Source organism: Triticum urartu, chromosome 7, assembly GCF_003073215.2.
Source record: "Triticum urartu cultivar G1812 chromosome 7, Tu2.1, whole genome shotgun sequence".
NCBI lineage: Eukaryota > Viridiplantae > Streptophyta > Magnoliopsida > Poales > Poaceae > Triticum > Triticum urartu.
The window spans coordinates 11,844,532-11,864,134 of NC_053028.1; the positions used below are offsets into that span (position 1 = coordinate 11,844,532).

The following is a 19,603-nucleotide window of genomic DNA, read 5'->3' on the forward strand; positions in this document are numbered from 1 at the left end:
TTAGATCTGGAATGGAAGCTCACATAAGTTGAGCTGATTTTTGTCCATATGAAAGCAGAGGACCATATGGTCTGTGGCCTTTTCATCCATATGAAAGTAGAGGCACATTGTGGTGCTAGTTTGCTGGCTTTTGTCTCCGATCGTCGTGTCGTGATGATTTTGTAGGTACCCCGAGAGGCCCTTGAGTTTGCCGGAATGTCGATTAACTTCCATTCCGGCAAATTCGGGTACTCCATATGTCCTATTTTCAGCAAAGGTCATGCTGAAATTTTCCGTGAATTTTAGCATGACTTTGCTAAAAATCAGACATATTGCTACTAATGCATGGGCCGGGGTATCTTAGTACTTAATTAAGTAGGATCAACTGCCCCTTTATTCTTGCTGTATTAAACCATAGGTGGCAATAGAGCCAAGTGATTAGTGCCAAGTGATTAGGCCCAACCTAGGGTGCCTCGGCATCAATAAACCCTAAATGATGAAAACTTAACTTAGCATTTAGGGTGCCTCGGCATCGATAAACCCTAAATGATGAAAACTTAACTTGGCTGCCCCGGATGCCTCGGTGTCGATGAGAACCTAAATGACGTACGCTTAGGCTTTTAGGGTGCCTCGGCGTCGACAAACCCTAAATGATGAAAGCTTAGACTTTTAGGGTGCCTCGGTGTCGACAAACCCTAAATGATGAGACCATGATCTTGTTCCTTGACAATAACCAACTTTTTGACCAAACTTTTTTCCTATTTAGAGCGAAACATGGCCCACAACGATGAGGCCGGTGGTTCGGGCGGCAAGCCATTCTGGGAGCTGTCCCAGGAGATGGAGGAACAACCTCACCGCTATGAGGACGCCGCGAAAGACACCGATCCTGGTTACACAACCCCTAGTGGCATCGGGGATGACACCACTGATGGTGCCGCCGAGGATGCCACCACTGATGATGGCGGCGCACACACAGATGGCAGCCAACCGAAGAAGCAAAGGAAGGACCGGCGCCCGAATGCGCTCCGCGCCCGCAAGGAGGAATTCACTCAAGTGGACTCCGACGGGAATCCAACGGAGCCCAAACATATAGTCAAGGGGTACTCGCTTCAGCTCGGGTGCATTCTCCGGAGCACCGTCTCGATCAACACTGAGAACCTTAGGCATAAGGACCGAGGGAATTTGCGCAACCTCCTCTTCACGAAGCTGCACGAACGATACAAGTTCCCCGCCGAATTTGAAAACACACACCTCTCAGGGAATAAAGTGAACAGTGCCGCCCTCACGAAGATGAGCATGGCCCTGTCTACTTGGAGAAGCGCGGTGAAGAGAATGATTGATAAAGGTGATACTTATGACAAGATCAAGGCGAAATATCCTTTGATGAGCGAAGATGACTACAAGGAGTTCAAGATCAAGTGCGAGAGCCCCGCAACCTCCGAATCAGTCAGTGGGGGAAAGAAATGCGGGAGTTGAACTTAGGGGAACACAAACTCGGTCCCGGCGGTTACAGAGTGGCGGAGCCTATATGGGACAAGGAGGACGCGGAGCCTGCCGAGCAAGGCCTACCGCCCCGCTTCAAGAAATACAACGGTGACAAGCAGACCAGGAACTATGTCAGGGCCCGGTACAAGGAGGACCCGATAACAAAGGAGCTTACCACGGATCCGAAGACCAGGGCGCTTGAGCTTCTTCTGGTAAGGAATACACCCCCGCGTAATTAGCTCCATATGGTGGCACTCTAATTAATCCCCAATATTTCTAAATGGTTCACGTTCCTTTCGCAGGACAATGAAAGCAGTAGCGCGGGGTCATCTCAGAGCTCCCCTTTCGACACCCCTTTAAATAGGGCATTGAACGTAATGAAAAACAAGGATAAGCTCACTAAGCCGACGTCAGCTGGTCGTGTGGCCGGCAAAGGCTTGTCCACAAAATGGGGGTCATACTATACCGCTGGTGTGCGGAAGGAGAAAAAGACCAGCTCAGAAAGCCAGACGCGCGAGGTTGAAGAACTCAAGGCACAAGTGGTGCGGATTCCGGAGCTTGTCCAAGAGCAAGTGCAACAACAACTTGGAACGACGCTCAACGCCATGGTGCCTACGTTGATTCATGGGCTGACGACTTGGATTGCGGGCGGCCAACAGGGGCCTCCCCCGGTTCCCAGCTTCACGGCCAGCAACTCGCACAGCGCGCAGGCGGCGCCATTGGTGTCTCCGGCGGCGGCGCCATTGGTGTCTCCGGTGGAGGCGGTATTCGTGTCTCCGGCGCCGGCACGGGCATTGGAGCTTAATGCACCCGGGTGTACGCCGGCCGGCACCTCGCTAGCAAGCGCCCCCTCCGTTAGTTGCACGCCCGCCGTTGGTGGTGCCTCGACATTAGCCGAGCTCGACGACATCACGGTAACTAAGCCTCTCGGCCGGTGACTTCATCTCCTTGCCTTTGACTGGGCATCCCTGACGCCCTGTACATGTTTTCGCAGGGCACCGCCGATGTTCCTTGCACTCTTCTGCACTTCGTGGGCGCCGAGTTGGTCGATGTCGCCAAGGGCAGAATCGTTCAACCAGGCAACCCCATGTTCCACGGTAATCCGATGCCACCCACAATGTATAGGGTTGAAGTGGTTCGGGTGCTGCCAGGCTGCGACGAGCTGTTACCTCCGATTCGACCCGCTGGAGCCGACGAAGAAGATGAGATGACCCTCAGCACCTGCGTAAACTGGCCCCTGCTTTGGCCGAAGAGCCAGATTCGTTTGGGGGCGGGGGACACCACCCCACAGACAAGACCGCCAGTCGTGCCGGCGCCAAGCCATGGCAAGAACGCCGGAACGCTACCGGACCTGCCGAACATCCCTATGGCACAGGATCCGGACAGCCCTATGGCATAGGATCCGGACAGCAACGACAATGACGATGGTACATTTACCAAAGTTGATAAGTACTTTGCCGAACATGGGTACGCTGACGAGTTCTGCGGGCCTCTTTATCAAGAACCCAACCAAGACGACCGCGATCTAGCTGGTACGGTGGAGAAATCCAATTGCAACAGGCGTCGTCTGGCGTTCAGTTCTCAAGACACGCCTCCAGCTCCCGCCTTCACCGAGCCTCAGATAGCTGAGGTGCGAAATATTATCAGCCCCAACACGCTCAAGAAGGCGGTCTGTGAGCAGAACTCGGTCCCATTACAGGAGATCAAGAAGAAGGGACGGAAACGAAAGACTAACAAGGGCGCCGGTGCGAGCCAGCCGGCACCGAGTTCGATCCGTGCTTAGGACGGGCCACCTTCACCTAAGGATATCTCGAGGAGGGTGCATGTGGCGGGTAGGGCGATGCTACCGCCAAATATGCTGAATGCTGCAACCGGTGCTATGCGGAGTCTGCACGACAGTGTTCTTTCTTTGGAGAAGCGGCGTCTCAGAGAGAAGGATGTGGCATACCCGGTTTTCGTGGCCAAGGTGCCAGAGAGCAAGGGCTTTGTGGATGGCGACAGCAGGGGTACGATCGTCTTGCGGTTTGATGACATCTTTGCTATGTTTAACCTTCATCGGCTGCACTACACCTTCGTTCGGCTGTTTTCGCTGAGCATGCAGATGCGGATCATTAGAGACAAGACCCCGGACATCGTGATAGTCGACCCCTTCTACATGCGTGCCAAGCACTTGAGCAGCGCTGGGGACCGCCAAGTTGCGAGTTCACACCTCGAAGGCGTCATTCTGGCAAACGCAGATAAGGATAACTTCCTTGTGGCTTACTTTCCCGAGTAAGTCATCCCTTAACCGCCCCGTAACATATGATTTCTTAGATTTCGATCGTTCTTTTTTTTTTCTAACATTCCGTGTTCTGTGCAGTGACACACATTGCACACTCATCCTCTTAAGCCTGAAATATTCCATGGCCACGTATTTCGACCCGAACCGTAACTCCAAGATAGACTACACAAATGTCAAGAAAGTTCTTGATGATGTTCTCCCCGGCTACGCCAAATCTGGAGGCACCTTCACCAGGCCAGTTCGTAAGTACGGCAAGCACATGTTCTCACACAATACGAAGTTCTGCTGCGTCAAGCAGCCGCCTGGCGGTCAGAAGGATGCCTACTACGCCCTCCATCACATGCGGGCGATCGTAAGGGACCATCATCACCTTCTGCTACCAGATAATCTCAAAGATTGGGCCGCGAGCTTGTCGGCAGTCCAGGACGCGGACCTCAGACAAGAATTCTTTCGCATCCAGTCGGAGTTTGCGGACATCATCCATCAAGATGTCCTTCATACCGCGGGGCAGTTCTTCCTCAGATATCAACCGTCCAACAGTGAGATAGATGAAACGCTACAAATGCAGGGTGACAACGACCGTGATTTCATGACCATCACGACAGACGGCGGCTTCACCCACGCTCCTGTCCGATGAGTCGAGTCGAAAGTAGTGATGTGTAGTTCTGAAACATTGATTGGCACATGTTGTAATTAAACTTTAATGAATTCGTATGTCTCTTTGGTTTGGACAGTTGTTCAACTTAGATGTAATCGATGCTATTTATTAGTAGGACTATGAATCGTGCTATTAATGTCTTGCTTTTCTCTTCCGATCCTTTTGTTGCATACTTACATGTTGCTTATGTATTGTCTGTTGTTTGGCTTGTGCATAGAGATGCCGTCGTATGTCGTGTACAAGGGTAAGGTTCCCGGAGTCTACGATGACTGGGAGGAGTGTCGGAGACAGGTTCACCGTTTCAGCGGTAACAGTTACAAAGGGTACACCACTAGGGCGGTGGCCGAATCTAGATATGCACGCTATCTAGTGGGAGAGAGGAGGGAGCGTTGGAGGAACCGGATGAAGACCAGTTTGATCGCGATGATGCTCATCGTGATGACCACAGCTCTCTTCTATGTGATGGTAGTTTAGATGATCGATATCGACTTGTAATGTGAAGACAAACTCGATACTCACGGTCTTGAGACTTGTAATGTTTTATCTTTGTTCGGTCTGTTGAATTCGGAGACTAATATGATGAATTGTATTCGCAGACTAATCTTCTATTGTATTCGATGAATCTGATGTTGCTGTGTGCTGCTGTCTATATTCTGTCTAATAATATATTTTATATTCTGTCTAATAATATATTTTGTAACCTGCGCAAAAATCAGAAAAAAAAATAAACCAAATATTCATACTAATGACGCATCACCACCAGGTGCGCCATTAGTATGCCAAAGGATAGTAATGGCGCATCAGAGGAGAATGCGCCATTAGTATGACAAAGCCATGCTTACGTATGGCCCCCCGGGAGGCACACTAATGGCGCATGCTGTTACATATTAATGGCACACTAGTAGGTGCGCCATTAGTAAGATATACTAGTGGCGTGCTACTAATGGCGCACTGGTAATGCGCCATTAGTAGGCAAAACCAGTGCGCCATTAGTAGGCTTTTTTCCTAGTAGTGGAATGGCTTCGGCCACCGCCATCTCCTAGAGCCGGAGGCGCGCCTCCTCTATGAGGCCGAGTATCCGGCGCCCCCGGACATGCGTGTGCTGGGGGCGTGGAGGCTGAGCGCCGGCGGTGTCCCGATGCCACCGGTGCCCGAAAGGGCAGCACGGCGGGCCGAGATCGCCCGCATCCGCTCGTCCCTGACGGAGGAGCAGCGGAACGAGCCAAGGTATGCCGTCGACAGCGAAACGCCCGTGGACGATGTACTTCGAGCACTGCCGCCAAGAGCAGATCGCCTCTGTTAATGGCATCATCCCCCGCGGCCGCCTCAACACCGACGGGCGGCGCGAGTGGTGGGGCGTGTCAGGCCGCACCCTCGAGGCCGTCCTCGACCACATCGAGACCGGCAACGTGCCGCGCCTCGAGTACCCGGCGCAGCCGACCTTCTCTAGCCGCCGTGGCAGCTCCTGGACTCCGCGGCGAATGGAGCCGGGGACGTCCTCGTCGTCGGGTTCCGGCTCGCTCTCCTCCGGCTCGCCGGTGCTCCGCCCCGTCAAGTTAGAGCCGGAGGAGACGCCGCTCCGGCGCCGCAACCGCAGCGGCGCCCTCGTCATCAATCCCGCGCTCCCTCCGCCTGGTCCGGCCGAAACCTGAGCCGGGCCTGCTCCCCGTGAAGCCGGAGCACATCGACATGGTGGCCCCCGACGACGAGGCCGCCCTAAAATGGGCGAATGAGGACTACGTCCGCGAGCAGGTGCGCCGCCAGCGCCGGGCATACCCGGAGCTCCAGGCCCGGCGCCGCGGGTGCGAGGAGGGCGGCGTCATCGTCCTCAACAGTGACGAGGAGGACGAGGCCGGGCCGTCCAGCGCCCCACCGCGCGCTGGCGACCCTGGCCAGGGGTGCAGCAGGGACGGCGGCGGCTCCGGCGGGGCGCGCGACGACGATGACGACGGCGGCGGCGGCGACGACTACACCCGTTTCTACAGGCTTCTCGACATGTAGATGGCAGGCGGTGGACGCGGCGCACTGGCTAGGCGTAGTTTGGCGTAGTAGTAGGTGTAGTTTGCATGTTTTATCTTTTTTGTACAAATTTTAGTGAAATTTCGCTGAGTTCGTGCCAGATCGCTGAGTTTGCACAAATTTATACGAAATATCGCCGAGCTCGCGCGATATTGGCGGCGACCTGGGGGGGGGGGGGGGGGGGGGGGGGGGGGGGGGGGGGGGGGGGGGGGGCGACGACTGGGAACGGAGTCGCCCCCACGCGCCAAGCTAGCGCCAGTATGCCCCCAGGCGGCTCTTTTTCGATGCCCTGGGGGACGAACGGCTGGAGATGCTCTTACTTCTTGTGCTTCCTTCTTGCTTTCAACATTTCAAGATTTTGTATCGTCACAATGCCCCGAAGCCTGTTAGGCCCGAAATGCAACAGCCGTCGAGTCCGAGGGGAAGCAAGGAGCAATGCTGCACCGGCCGCCACCATCCTCTTATCCCGTAGGCCACCACTGCCATTTCGTTCTTTTTTTTTGAGACAATCAACGAAGCTTTTATTAAACCATCACCACATTTACAGGACGAACTGAAGTTCACCAGGGTTGATTAATAAAACATGGCGGCTGACCCCCAGTTTCAAAGCATGCTTCGCTAGATTGCGAGCCTCGAAATTCGAGCTCCTAAATTCATGCACAATATTGCATGACTGAAAACTACAAGTGCAATCTATGATCTCATGAATAATAACACCATAGCTAGGACTACTCTTCTGACTGATGTCATTTACAATACCTTTGCAATCACTTGCAACATGAATCGCCTGCAGGTGGAGATCTTGTGCGAGTGCCATTGCTTCCCGGACTGCCAACGCTTCTAGGGTAGCTGGGTCAGAGATACTCTTGAACACAATTGCTGATGCTCCCAGATAAGCTCCCTCCCGGTTTCTACAAACTGCAGCAACCGTCCCAAAGCTCGATCTCCGCCCAGTAGCCGCATCAACATTCACTTTCATGATGCCATGAGGGGGTTGGATCCACTGTCTCGGTCTCACGGGTGCCGAGTTCACTGCAGCACTTTCCGGTTTCTTCACTATCTCAATATCATTCAGAAATGAGTTGACAAAGCAGTGGGTCGAGAACGGGCTCTGAAATATGTCCTCATAGACGGCCTTTCTTCATGCTGCCCAAATAGCCCATAGTGTTACTGTCATACGGACAAATAGATCGCTCGTCAAGGCCTTCCTCATAGCGAATAGCCAGTCCCGTACATTATCGCTGTCAAAATGACTGATCTGGTCCAGGATCGCCTCATCTGCCAACGCCCAAACACTCCGTGCCATCGAGCAGTTCAACAACGCATGTCTCCACGAATCCCACGCCCCACATAACACACATGCCGGCGATGTTGCCATTTTCCTATGCTGCAATACATCTGCTGTTGGAATGGAGCTTGGAGCAAGCCGCCACAAGAACAACTTGATTTTTGAAGGTACGTCTGTCTTCCATAGATCCTTCCATTCACTGCCAGCGTTATCTGCAACGGAAGTACTGTCGTGTTCCTCAATCCAGTTCTCCCTCGTGGTCTTCGTGTGGATGATAAGCCTGTATGCAGATTTGACAGAGAAAGAACCACTCCTCTCTCCGCTCCAGGCCCAAAAGTCATTTATATTCCAGTTCTCCCTCGTGGCCATTTGGTTCTAATTCGGGGAATTTGGAATTACCCAAACCCAAGCCCAAGATTTTGGACCCAAATTTTTTAGTTTCTCTTTTTTGGGCCATTCTCGGGTATTAGTTTTGGAAAGGCTGGAAAGGCGAATGGTTGAAAACTCGATTTACCTAATATGAATTTTTGGTTAAACCCAAATGCCCACCCTGACATGAAGAGCTACTACTACCTCTGTCGTGGTTTATTAGTCCCCTTCGTATTCAGTGTCATACTTTGACCATGATTTTAACTAATAAAATATAAGTTATACATAACAAAAATAACACCATTTCAAACTATGTTCAAAATACAAATCAAGCGATATAATTTTTGGTGACATGCATTAGTATTTTCTTAGTTAAATTTATAATCAAACATTGACACAAAATACGGAGGGGACCAATAAAGCAGGACGGAGGTAGTAGATAGCAGCGGCGGTGGTTGGACAACACCGTTGATGGCGGCGGTGGTGATTCCAGTTGCTGGCCTATTAGCACATGGGGCATGCTTGTACTGAACCAATGGCCCGTTTAAGTGGGCCTGAGAATTTTGATGCGAAGGGCATTTTTTTTTCCTCTAATAAAAACACGTTGGTCAGGGTCAGCGTCTGTCTCCGTTACCAATCGTCATCAGCTCCCAAAACCGAGGTACTCTACCTTTTCCGATCTGACTCCTCACGGCAGAGATCGCCGCCGACCACTCAGGTCGAATTTCCTCTGCCAGATTGACGATCTCCTCTCCTCTCCTCTCCATTCATAGATCGATCCCACCTGCCCCTGTACCCTGCTCCATGGAGGCGGAGAGCATGGAGGGGAACACCAAGCCGAGGCGTGACAGCCATCCGGGGGCGACAGCCAGCCTCCTCACCGACGACCTCATCCTAGAGATCCTCTCCCGTCTCCCCGCAAGATCCCTCCACCGCTTCAAGTGCGTCTGTGCGTGTCAATGCCCTGGCGTGACCTCATCGCCGACCCTGCCAACCGCAAGAAGCTGCCCCAAGCCCTCGCTGGCTTCCTCTACTTTACCACCGACGACAGCGGGCGTCGCCACCACTTTGCCAGCGTCTCCGGCACCGCAGCCCCGCTCGACCCTTGCATGCAGCCTAACAAGTACAAGTACATGGCCCAGGTGGGCTCCTGCAATGGCCTCCTTCTCTACCGTGGCAGCAACAAGAGGATGGCGAATTGGGCAGGGGGTGCTTCCCGTTTTCTGGTGTGCAATCCTGCCACTCGGAGGTGGGTGGAGCTGCCCCCTCAACCGCAGGTGCCGGCGAACAAATATTGCCATATCGCAGGTCTGGCTTTCGATCCTGCGGTCTCATCCAGATTTCACGTTCTTAGTTTTGAGGAGACCTATGTGGAAAATCACATGACAGCACTGACCATCTACTCGTCGCACACAGGAGTTGAGAAAATTGCGCTGTTCTTCTGTAGTAAATGTGTCTTTGTAGGTGGTATGATGTACGTGATTGGCAACCTGAAGTATATTAACGAGTATGTGATGGTGGTGGTGGGAGTGGACATGGAGGGGAAAGTGTGGGAGACTATCCGCGTGCCATATGGTTTGAGATTTGGTATGATTGGATCGTCGCAGGGGTGCTTACACTATGCTATAGCATCCGTTGATGACAACAATAACATCCTATTTTCTGAGATAGAACTCTGGTGCCTCAAGGATTGTGATAGTAAAGAATTGGTCCTGAAGCATACTGCCAGCATCAATGAGCTTATGAGCATGACTGGCAAGAAGTACTTGGTGGTTGAGTTCCATCCTGATTGCGTCACCATTTTCCTTGTTTCAGCTGGAGGTGATACCTTGGTAGCGTATGATATGCGACATCAGAAAGTTGGCTGTATCATTAATCTTGAGAAAAGCAATACACAACAGTTTTTACCCTACGTTCCTCTGTTCGCAAAATCATTACCAGATGCAGATGGGCAGTAGTGTTACCATCAAACTACGCTTGTTCCTCTGTCGGCTGAAGTATTTGTCCGGTACTTTGGAATCAGCTTGCATGATTTTCAATTCAGAGCAAATGCCTTGTAATCCTACATATTAAGCATAATGTCATTTCGAAAGAACATTGTTACTCTTGTTTTTGTGTGCCTAACACAGTAGCACGGGCTGTTCTGGACATGCATGTATTTGTTTCATGGGGCTAAATTATACTGCAATAATCGGCCTTCTTGTCCATAACAATCAGATTATGATTATCCTTAATCCTAGTCCATATTGTCAACCTGCTAGTGCGTACTACTAAAAGTTTCAATCAGACTGGGGACTGGTGCCATGTCTAGTTGACCTTATTAATTCAGTATTTTGGTAAAACACTGCCTTCCTTTAATATATGTTTGCTGTAGCTAATGAATTCAGTGGAGCCTTGGATCTGTTAATCACAGAAAAATTGCATCATTGTCAATAAAATAAAGTAACATTAGAAGCTTTGATGAAAAGTTTTGCTGCGTTTGGCCTGGTTTGTTATTTCAGGAGATAAACCAAAGGTACATATCATAGAAGCTTGTGTTGCACATATGCAAATAGGATTTTGGCAGGTGCCAGGACATGGTATTTACTATGTTAGAGATATAGTGACCATAACATATAGGCTTATCTGTTGGTTCAGATGCTTAGCTTTGTGCGCTCTTTGCAGCCATATATTGAAGCCCGGGTAATGCAGTGTCGGTCTGCCTTGTGGCTGTACACATCAAAATTGAACAGTGGGGTATGCTTGTAAGGGAGTGGTCGCCTTCCTGAATCTCCACTCTGTTGGAAATGATGATGAAGATCTCCCGGAGCTTGCGAAGGCTACTGATGTGCTCCTGGAGAAGTTGAGCTGCGTCGTAGCAAGTTGAGGAGATCCCGACTGCGTGGACATTTCCCGAGAAATCTGCCGCCGATGCTGCAGGGAGCGGCCTGCGCATGCGACGGCAATGGTGGTGCTGCTGGCTATTGCGCCTGCGACCTCCTTAGAAGGAGTGAGTGTTAGCAATTAAGCTTCAGGTTAGGTGACGTGCTGTGTTAGGAATTGTTTGAGTCGGTTCAGTATACGTACGAGGTTAGGTCGTATTAGGAAAGGTTTGTAAACCGGCGTTGTACCGGGTCGCGTCGTGTTGGGCCTGTGCCGTGTTGGACGTGATTTGTATCCCTATATAATGCAATGAAAAGGACCACGAAAAGTAGCTCGTATTGCTGCACCAAATTATCTTCTTTCTTGTTCGTAAGTTTAGGGTTTGCTTAGCTCGAGATTGAGTTCTTCAGATCAGATTTTTGCCCTGCGATCCATCAATTGGTATTCAGAGCTTGGCTGCGTGCTAACCTAGTAACGGGAAGGCATGGCCGACGACGACAAGAAGAAGGGGACGGAGGCGTTGGGCGCTGCGGCGCTAGCTCCGCCGGCGGCGGCGGCACCACCGACGCAGTTCCCGCGGTTTGACCGCGAGAACTTTGTTGTTTGGGCAGCAACTATGCAGTGCGCCATGGAGTCGCACATGCTCTAGCACATCGTCGAACCCGGTGGTGACGAGTTCAAGAAGGATGGAGCGCAGCGCTGGCGAGATCGTCAGGCAGCAAGCGCAATCTACTCGGTTATGCCGATGGATATCATGCAGCATCTCATCTCCAAGGAAACAACCAAGGACGTGTGGGATACATTGAAAACTTTGCAGCTTGGTCATGACAGAGTGCGAGAAGCCACGCTGCAGTCTATGATGAGAACATATGAGACGCTGAAGATGGAAGATGATGAGACTGTGGAGCAGTTTGCAGCAAGGGTGGTAACCCTGGTCAACAGTATACGTACGCTCGGCGAAAATCTGGAAGAGATCTCAGTCGTGCGGCGTTTCCTCCGGGCAGCGCCGTCGCGATATTTGCCAATAGTATCGGCAATCGAGCAGTGCGTCGACTTGAAGACGTTGACGGTGGATGACCTGGTCGGTCGTTACAAGGCTCATGATGAGCGGATGAAGCTAACATCAAGCGATGGGAAGCAAGACGAGTATCTCATGCTCACACGCAGTCAGCTGCAGGCGATGATCGCGAAAGAAAAAAGGAACGACGGCGCGTCTGGTAGTGGCGGCAAGAAGGAGAATTACAACCCAGCAAAAAAGAATTATGCTGGGGGTGATGATCAGCGCGAGAAGCCAAAGAAATGGTTTGACAAGCGCAAGATTCGGTGCCACAATTGCAATGTGCTCGGACACTTTAAATCTGAGTGTCAAAAACCGGTGAAGGAAAAGGCCCTCATTGCTGCCAAGGGCGGTGATGAAGGTGTGCATCTGCTGATGATAGAAGCTTGTGAGCTCATGGAGGAGGAACCAGCAAGTCCTCAAACAGGAGTCATGGAATCGGTGACATTAGTCGAGGAGAAGGTGTATCTCCACGACAAGGAACGGGCCAAGAGAGCTAGCAACGTGTGGTATCTCGATACAGGCGCAAGTAATCATATGACAGGCGATAAATCACAGTTCTCCGAGTTGAATTTGGCCGTGGGCGGAACGGTGCGGTTTGGAGATGGTTCAACTGTCAGAATTGAGGGACGAGGTACTGTCCTGTTCGAGGCTCGCAATGGCGAGCATAAGGCGCTGACCGAGGTATATTATATCCCAAAGTTGAAGAGCAACATTATAAGTCTCGGACAACTAGAGGAACGTGGTTGCAAGATTGTCTTGGAGGATGGTTTCTTATGGGGCTATGATCGGCAAAGGATTCTTTTGATGAAAGTGAAAAGATCAACGAATCGTCTCTATATTCTGAACCTCGATAGATCTGATCCGATTTGTTTACTGGCAAGTTTTGAGGACACGGCATGGAAGTGACATGCACGATATGGACATCTGAATTTCCAGTCGTTGCGGCAACTCGGACAGAAAAATATGGTTCATGGAATTCCTAGCATCGATCATGTTGAGCAGTTGTGTGACGGCTGCCTAGTTGGTAAGCAACGAAGGGCATCGTTCCCACGTGAAGCAAGGTGCTCGAGTTGATGCATGGTGACTTGTGTGGCCCAATTACACCAGCAACCCCAAGTGGAAACAAGTATTTCTTGCTCGTTGTTGATGATTACAGCAGGTACATGTGGATTGTGCTTTTGAAGAGCAAGGACCAGGCGTTGCAAGCCTTCAAGTTAATAAAGATCGCAGCAGAGGTCGAAGCAGAAGCCAAGTTGAAAGCGTTTCGTACGGACAGGGGAGGTGAGTTCACGTCAAAAGAATTCACCGCCTTCTGTGAATTGCACGGGATCAAGCGTTATCTGACCGCGCCATATTCTCCACAACAGAACGGTGTAGTGGAGCGAAGGAACCAAACCGTTGTAGCAATGGCTCGAAGCATGATGAAGAGCAAGGGTTTACCGGCAAGGTTTTGGGGAGAAGCGGTGACGACGGCCGTGTACTTGCTGAACCGCGCGCCAACGAAGAGTGTCGTTGGCATGACTCCGTACGAGGCATGGTGTGGGCACAAACCTACAGTGGATCATCTTCGCACCTTTGGGTGTGTCGCACATGTGAAAACAGTGGCTGGTCATGTGGGCAAACTTGCCGACCGGAGTACACCAATGATCATGATTGGCTATGAGACGGGCTCAAAGGCGTACCGGGTGTACAACCCAGCAACAGGCAAAGTCCAAGTAACTCGAGATGTAATTTTCGAGGAAGAGAAGGCGTGGACTTGGGGCGGATCAAATGAACCGGAGGTAGCAAGATCAGATGAAATTTTTCATGTTGTATATGATCAACTTGATGATGCAGGTCACGGCGGTGCTCATGAACACCATCATGATGTTGATCAAGGACCTCCAGGCACTCCCTTGGCGCATGGTGGTGCAACAGAAACTGATCCAAGCACGCCCGGAACACTGGAATCTCAAGTTGTGTTGGACAACCAAAGCAGTAACGCTGCCATGGCAAGCAGCAACGCTGCCACGGTAAGCAGTAACGCTGCCATGGCAAGCAGCAGCGTGGCCACGGCAAGCAGTAACGCTGCCATGGCAGGAACCAGTGCAGCAGCCTCAGTAGGAACCGAGCACGAGCCGACGGCATCGGCCGCTGTACCGTCGTCAACACATGGTGCACAACAGCAACCCCCAACGCCGGTGAAACTGAAGTCAGTACTGGACTTGTACCCAACACCGGTGCGCCGCAAGATTACTCAAGCTGAGAAACGGGCGACGCGAGGGGGAAGATGCATGTTCGTCATGGAGGAGCCAGCAACTTTTGATGAAGCAATAGAAGAAGAAAGCTGGCAGGGGGCAATGGAAGAGGAGATGAGCTCGATCGAGGAAAATGATACTTGGTCACTCGTTAATCTTCCGGATGGGCAGCGTGCTATAGGAGTCAAGTGGGTCTACAAAGTAAAGAAAGATTCCAATGGTGCCGTTGTGAAACACAAGGCACGTCTAGTAGCAAAGGGCTTTCTGCAGCAGCATGGTATTGACTTCGAGGAAGTTTTTGCGCCTGTTGCAAGGACGGAATCCGTGAAACTGTTGATTGCATTGGCAACTCATGAAGGATGGCAGTTACATCACATGGACGTCAAGTCGGCTTTTCTCAATGGGGAATTGAAGGAGCAGGTGTATGTTAGCCAACCACCGGGTTTTGTTCAGAAAGGAGGTGAGCACAAGGTCTTGAAGCTTCGGAAGGCATTGTATGGATTGCATCAAGCGCCCAGAGCGTGGTACGCTAAGCTGCATGACACATTGTTATCACTCAATTTTGAGAAGTGCCCTCGTGAGCATGCAATGTACAAGCGTGGACAAGGTAAATCCAGTTTGCTTGTAGGTGTGTACGTGGATGATTTGGTGATCACAGGAGCCGAAGTACTCGAGATAGAAAAGTTCAAATCGCAGATGAAAGATTTGTTCAAGATGAGCGACCTTGGCTTGTTGAGTTATTACCTGGGCATCGAAGTACATCAAATGCCAGGTTATACTACACTTTGCCAGGAAGCATATGCAAGAAAAATTCTCGAAGAACATGGGATGGATGATTGTTATCCAGCACAAGCTCCGATGGAAGCTCGCCTCAAGTTGAGCAAGCAGAGCTCGTCACCTCCAGTTGATCAAACCATGTATAGAAGCATTGTTGGGAGTTTAAGGTACCTTGTGAACACAAGACCGGATTTGGCATATTCGGTTGGAATTGTGAGCAGGTACATGGAATCCCCCACGACTGAACACATGGCAGCCGTGAAACAAATATTACGGTATGTCAAGGGGACCATGGGGCTCGGCTGCTGCTATGAGAAAAAGAAAGACAATGGTGAACCTCGTTTGACAGGGTATAGTGACAGTGATTTTGCCGGAGATGTTGATGATCGAAAGAGCACGACCGGCATGGGATTTTTTCTTGGCACTAGCATGGTGTCTTGGCTGTCACAGAAACAAAAAGTAGTAGCACTCTCTTCATGTGAGGCTGAATACATGGCAGCAACTACAGCAGCGTGTAAAGGGGTCTGGTTGGAGTATCTTCTTGGCAATCTTCTCAACCGAGATCCAGGGAAGGTGGTGTTGAACATGGACAACAAATCTGCTATTTCTTTGTGCAAGAATCCGGTGCATCATGACCGGAGCAAACATATTGATGTAAGATATCATTACATCCGGGATTGCGTTGAAGAAGGCAAGATTGAAGTTGAATATGTGAGCACTAAAGATCAACTCGCAGACATATTGACGAAGCCATTGGGAAGAGTCAAATTCTTGGAGATGAGGAAGAGGATCGGTCTACGAGTTGTGAAAGAACCACCTTAAGCTTAAGGGGGTGAATGTTAGCAATTAAGCTTCAGGTTAGGTGACGTGCTGTGTTAGGAATTGTTTGAGTCGGTTCAGTATACGTACGAGGTTAGGTCGTATTAGGAAAGGTTTGTAAACCGGCGTTGTGTACCGGGTCGCGTCGTGTTGGGCCTGTGCCGTGTTGGACGTGATTTGTATCCCTATATAATGCAATGAAAAGGACCACGAAAAGTAGCTCGTATTGCTGCACCAAATTATCTTCTTTCTTGTTCGTAAGTTTAGGGTTTGCTTAGCTCGAGATTGAGTTCTTCAGATCAGATTTTTGCCCTGCGATCCATCAGTGAGTCGGGACCAGTGGGGATGCGCCACCGCCGCAGCGCTGAGCCCCGGAGGTGGGAAGAAGGCAGGGGTCTCTTGGCTAGTTTTTATCCTTGGTAGATTTTTGGAGGAGGATGGTCTAGATTTTTGGTAGGCCAAAGATAGAAACCACGAGCTAACTACTAATCAATGTGAAGACTTTTCCAGAAATGCGACAGTAATGAGAGGCAGCTTGACTGAAGATTTTTCTACATGTGCAGGTTCATGGAATATATCAACTCGTGACCACACCCACTTCCCCTCTGCCTGTTTCTCCACCCCCACAACCTTCCTGTCAGATTCTTCTCAGGCGAGGGAAGGAGCTCTGCCCCTATCAAAACAGAAAGTGGACCAGGGAGGGAGCTGTGTCCAACACCTAGATGGCGGGTGGCAACCAACACGGTGAGAAGGCGTTCCATGACGAGAGTGCGGATCCAGTTGATCTACCTTTATCGCTTCTCAGGGCCATCACAGAAAACTTCTCCGAGGATCAAATAATCGGCAGGGACGGATTCAGGGCGGCTTACAAGGTATGCATGCAGCAAACCCTCCACTCCAAATTAACCAGCTGATAGCCACAATTTAGTTGACACAGATTCTATGTGCTCCTCAGGGAGTGCTTCCAAGTAGTGGCACCGTTGCCTGTGAAGAAGTTCTTTAGAGTTTTGATATGGACAAGAATTTCAAGAGCGAGGTCGCCTGTCTCATGGGGGTCAAGCACAAGAACGCGGTGCGATTCCTTGGGCACTGCTCAGACACGCAGCACATGATGGTGACGTACGACGGAAAGCTTGTCTGCGCAGAAGAATGGGAGAGGCTGCTCTGCTTCGAGTACCTGCCCAGAGGGTGCCTTGCTGACTATCTCTCCGGTAAAATCACACCAGCCTTTTGAAATTCGTCAATTCAGCCTATCTCTCCGCATATAGTGCTAACTATTTCTTGTACTGTATACTCCTTGCAGATGCATCTTGTGGACTTGAGTGGACAACACGTTATCAAATAATATTGGGGGTCTGTGAAGGCATACATTATCTTCAGCAACAGTGTATTATTCACACGGACCTCAAACCTCAAAATATACTATTGGATGACAACATGCTGCCCAGAATTGCGGATTTCGGTCTGTCACGGTGCTTAAGTGAAAGGAGTCGCGCTATTACTAAAAACATGATTGGGACGAGGTATGCTGGCAATCATCTTTGAGAACTTGATACCTTTATTAGTTATCTACCAACATTTTTACATACACTTTGTTCACTGATCGAACAAACTACACCAATTTTTATGCAGGGGATATATGGCACCGGAAGTCATAAATAATGGAGAAATCACCTTCAAGACAGACATATTTAGTTTGGGTGTAATAATCATGGAGATCCTTATGGGACATAAGGAGTGCTCTAATGCTAAGGAGGTAATAATGCTGCTATAGGTTCAAAAAAAAAAGACAATGTAGTTGGCCTGTTAGCTCTAATGTCAAGACCTACATATTCAGTCAGAGTATCTAATTAACAGCCGAATTTGCAAGTGACATGATTTGAATGTTGTCTTTGTAACGATCTTTGACAAATAAAAAACAGAAATAAAGATGGTTCTAATATCTGAAGTCATTATGTGCATTGAAAGACCAATAACACTAAAATTGATGAAGCGGAAAATTTGAAATTGTTTATGGTAGGTATCATTGCATTTGCTCTTCAATCCTAAGTGTTCTCTTTTTAATATTCTAAAATGCATCATCTTTTCGTAACTCACTATGGCGCGCTATCAAATTGGCAGGTAGTTGAAAGTTGGATGAGCAAGTTTGGAGCATCAAGAAGCCAGACAACAATGGAGCAAGTAAAACTATGTGCTGAGATAGGGATAAATTGCATGAATGTTGACCCAGCGAATAGGCCAGCTACATGGTTTATACTCCGTGAATTTGAAATACTGGGTGAATTGAAAATTTCAAACTGCTCTCTCAACGCGCTTTAGAATCTCCGGACTGGCAAAACCGCCGAACGAACATCACCCTGCATTGTTTGTACACTTATCTTTCTTTTAACTATGTTTTAGTTCGATCGAACATATGAATAAAGAGGTTCCACAGTTCCACTCCATGTCGAGTTCATACGATTTCTTGTGTTCTCTTCTGATCAGTAATTCTGATCCCCTTGGAGGACACTCGGGGCTGCATCAACCTTTTTGGTATGTCGCAACCTAACATACTCTAGCCACCCTTTGCTCTTTGTTCTTTTGCAAGGTGTTCCACGATGTGCAGTGCCCACTCTTTGTCTCCAACTACAGCCGCAGTCCGACCGTCCAGTTAGCAGGAGCCAAAGCTAACACTAACCTACACGTCATTGGACACAGCTCAAAAAATTTGCAGGTATAAAACAACTTAACAATTCAAACTTACCAAAAGTTTCTACAAGTTTTTATTTGGCATCCCAAGCACATTACATTAATTACTACACTAAATGCTAGTCTATCATCAAGTCGATGGGGTAGCTTGCGGTGACATCACGAGCGTGGCTAGGACTTTGGCGAAGAAGCTTTCAGGCTGGACTGTCTCCCCCATCGATGTTGAAAACCGGATAATACGCCTTCACCAAGGCACCCTTCTCAAGTTTCCGGCTGCTGGCACTTTTGCATCTGGTCCAGGCTCTCCATCAACCCACAGGATAGCATCTAGAGGCTACCGTTGATCCGCTCATCTGGTCAAAGGCAGGCAAACATTTCCTGCCTCGCCTTCTTGGCGTTCGTCAATGTTTGCGAACTTGGACCAGAAGGCATTGGCAGCCCCTGTCGCCGTCTCCGTGTCACTCAGCTTTTGATAGTGTAGTGCCGCTTTCCTTAAGGCAAGTTCTTTTGGTTACTTTTTTGTGCTTCTAGAATAAGCTAACCCCTACCCAGTTTATTTTAGAAAAACAACCATGATCATGGCTATGCCCAATGGCAGTGTGGCCTTGATCAGTGCATTGATCGGTTTCTGTACAATTAGAGAGCCAATATTTATTTGAACCCAAAAATCCGTTTGGTCAATGGTTATGACCATGAAGTCTCAGAAACCTCCTTATGCCCGCGTTTTGTTACGAGTAGGTTAGGGTCATTTGGATGGGTAGCCGCTGCCTTTATAGACATTAACACGCTTCTTTCCTTAACAGCAATTTGAGGTGGTACTAATCCGATTCTATCTAATCCATGTCTCGAAAAATAAAAATAAAAGGATAGTGACGTCCTCGAAGCAAAGAGCCGCTGGCCGCGTCCCCGTCCCCGTCCCCCGTAGCCGCCCTAAACTTTTTAAGGTACCTTTCCTGACTGACCACGGCGAAGATCGCCACCACCGACTACCTGGTCCATGATTTCCACGGCAAATAAATTCTTATAAAGTAAGTGGTACAAGTAATTCCTACCTTTTCCCTGTCATTTTTCAAATTGCCTC

General features: G+C 49.7%; 2 pseudogenes; both read left to right on the top strand.

Moving 5' to 3' along the window:
• The first annotated feature begins 8,898 nt into the window (after positions 1-8,898).
• Positions 8,899-10,037, top strand: LOC125522445 (annotated as a pseudogene).
• Positions 10,038-16,556: 6,519 nt separating this feature from the next.
• LOC125518117 lies at positions 16,557-18,153 on the top strand (annotated as a pseudogene).
• The last annotated feature ends 1,450 nt before the right edge of the window (positions 18,154-19,603 follow it).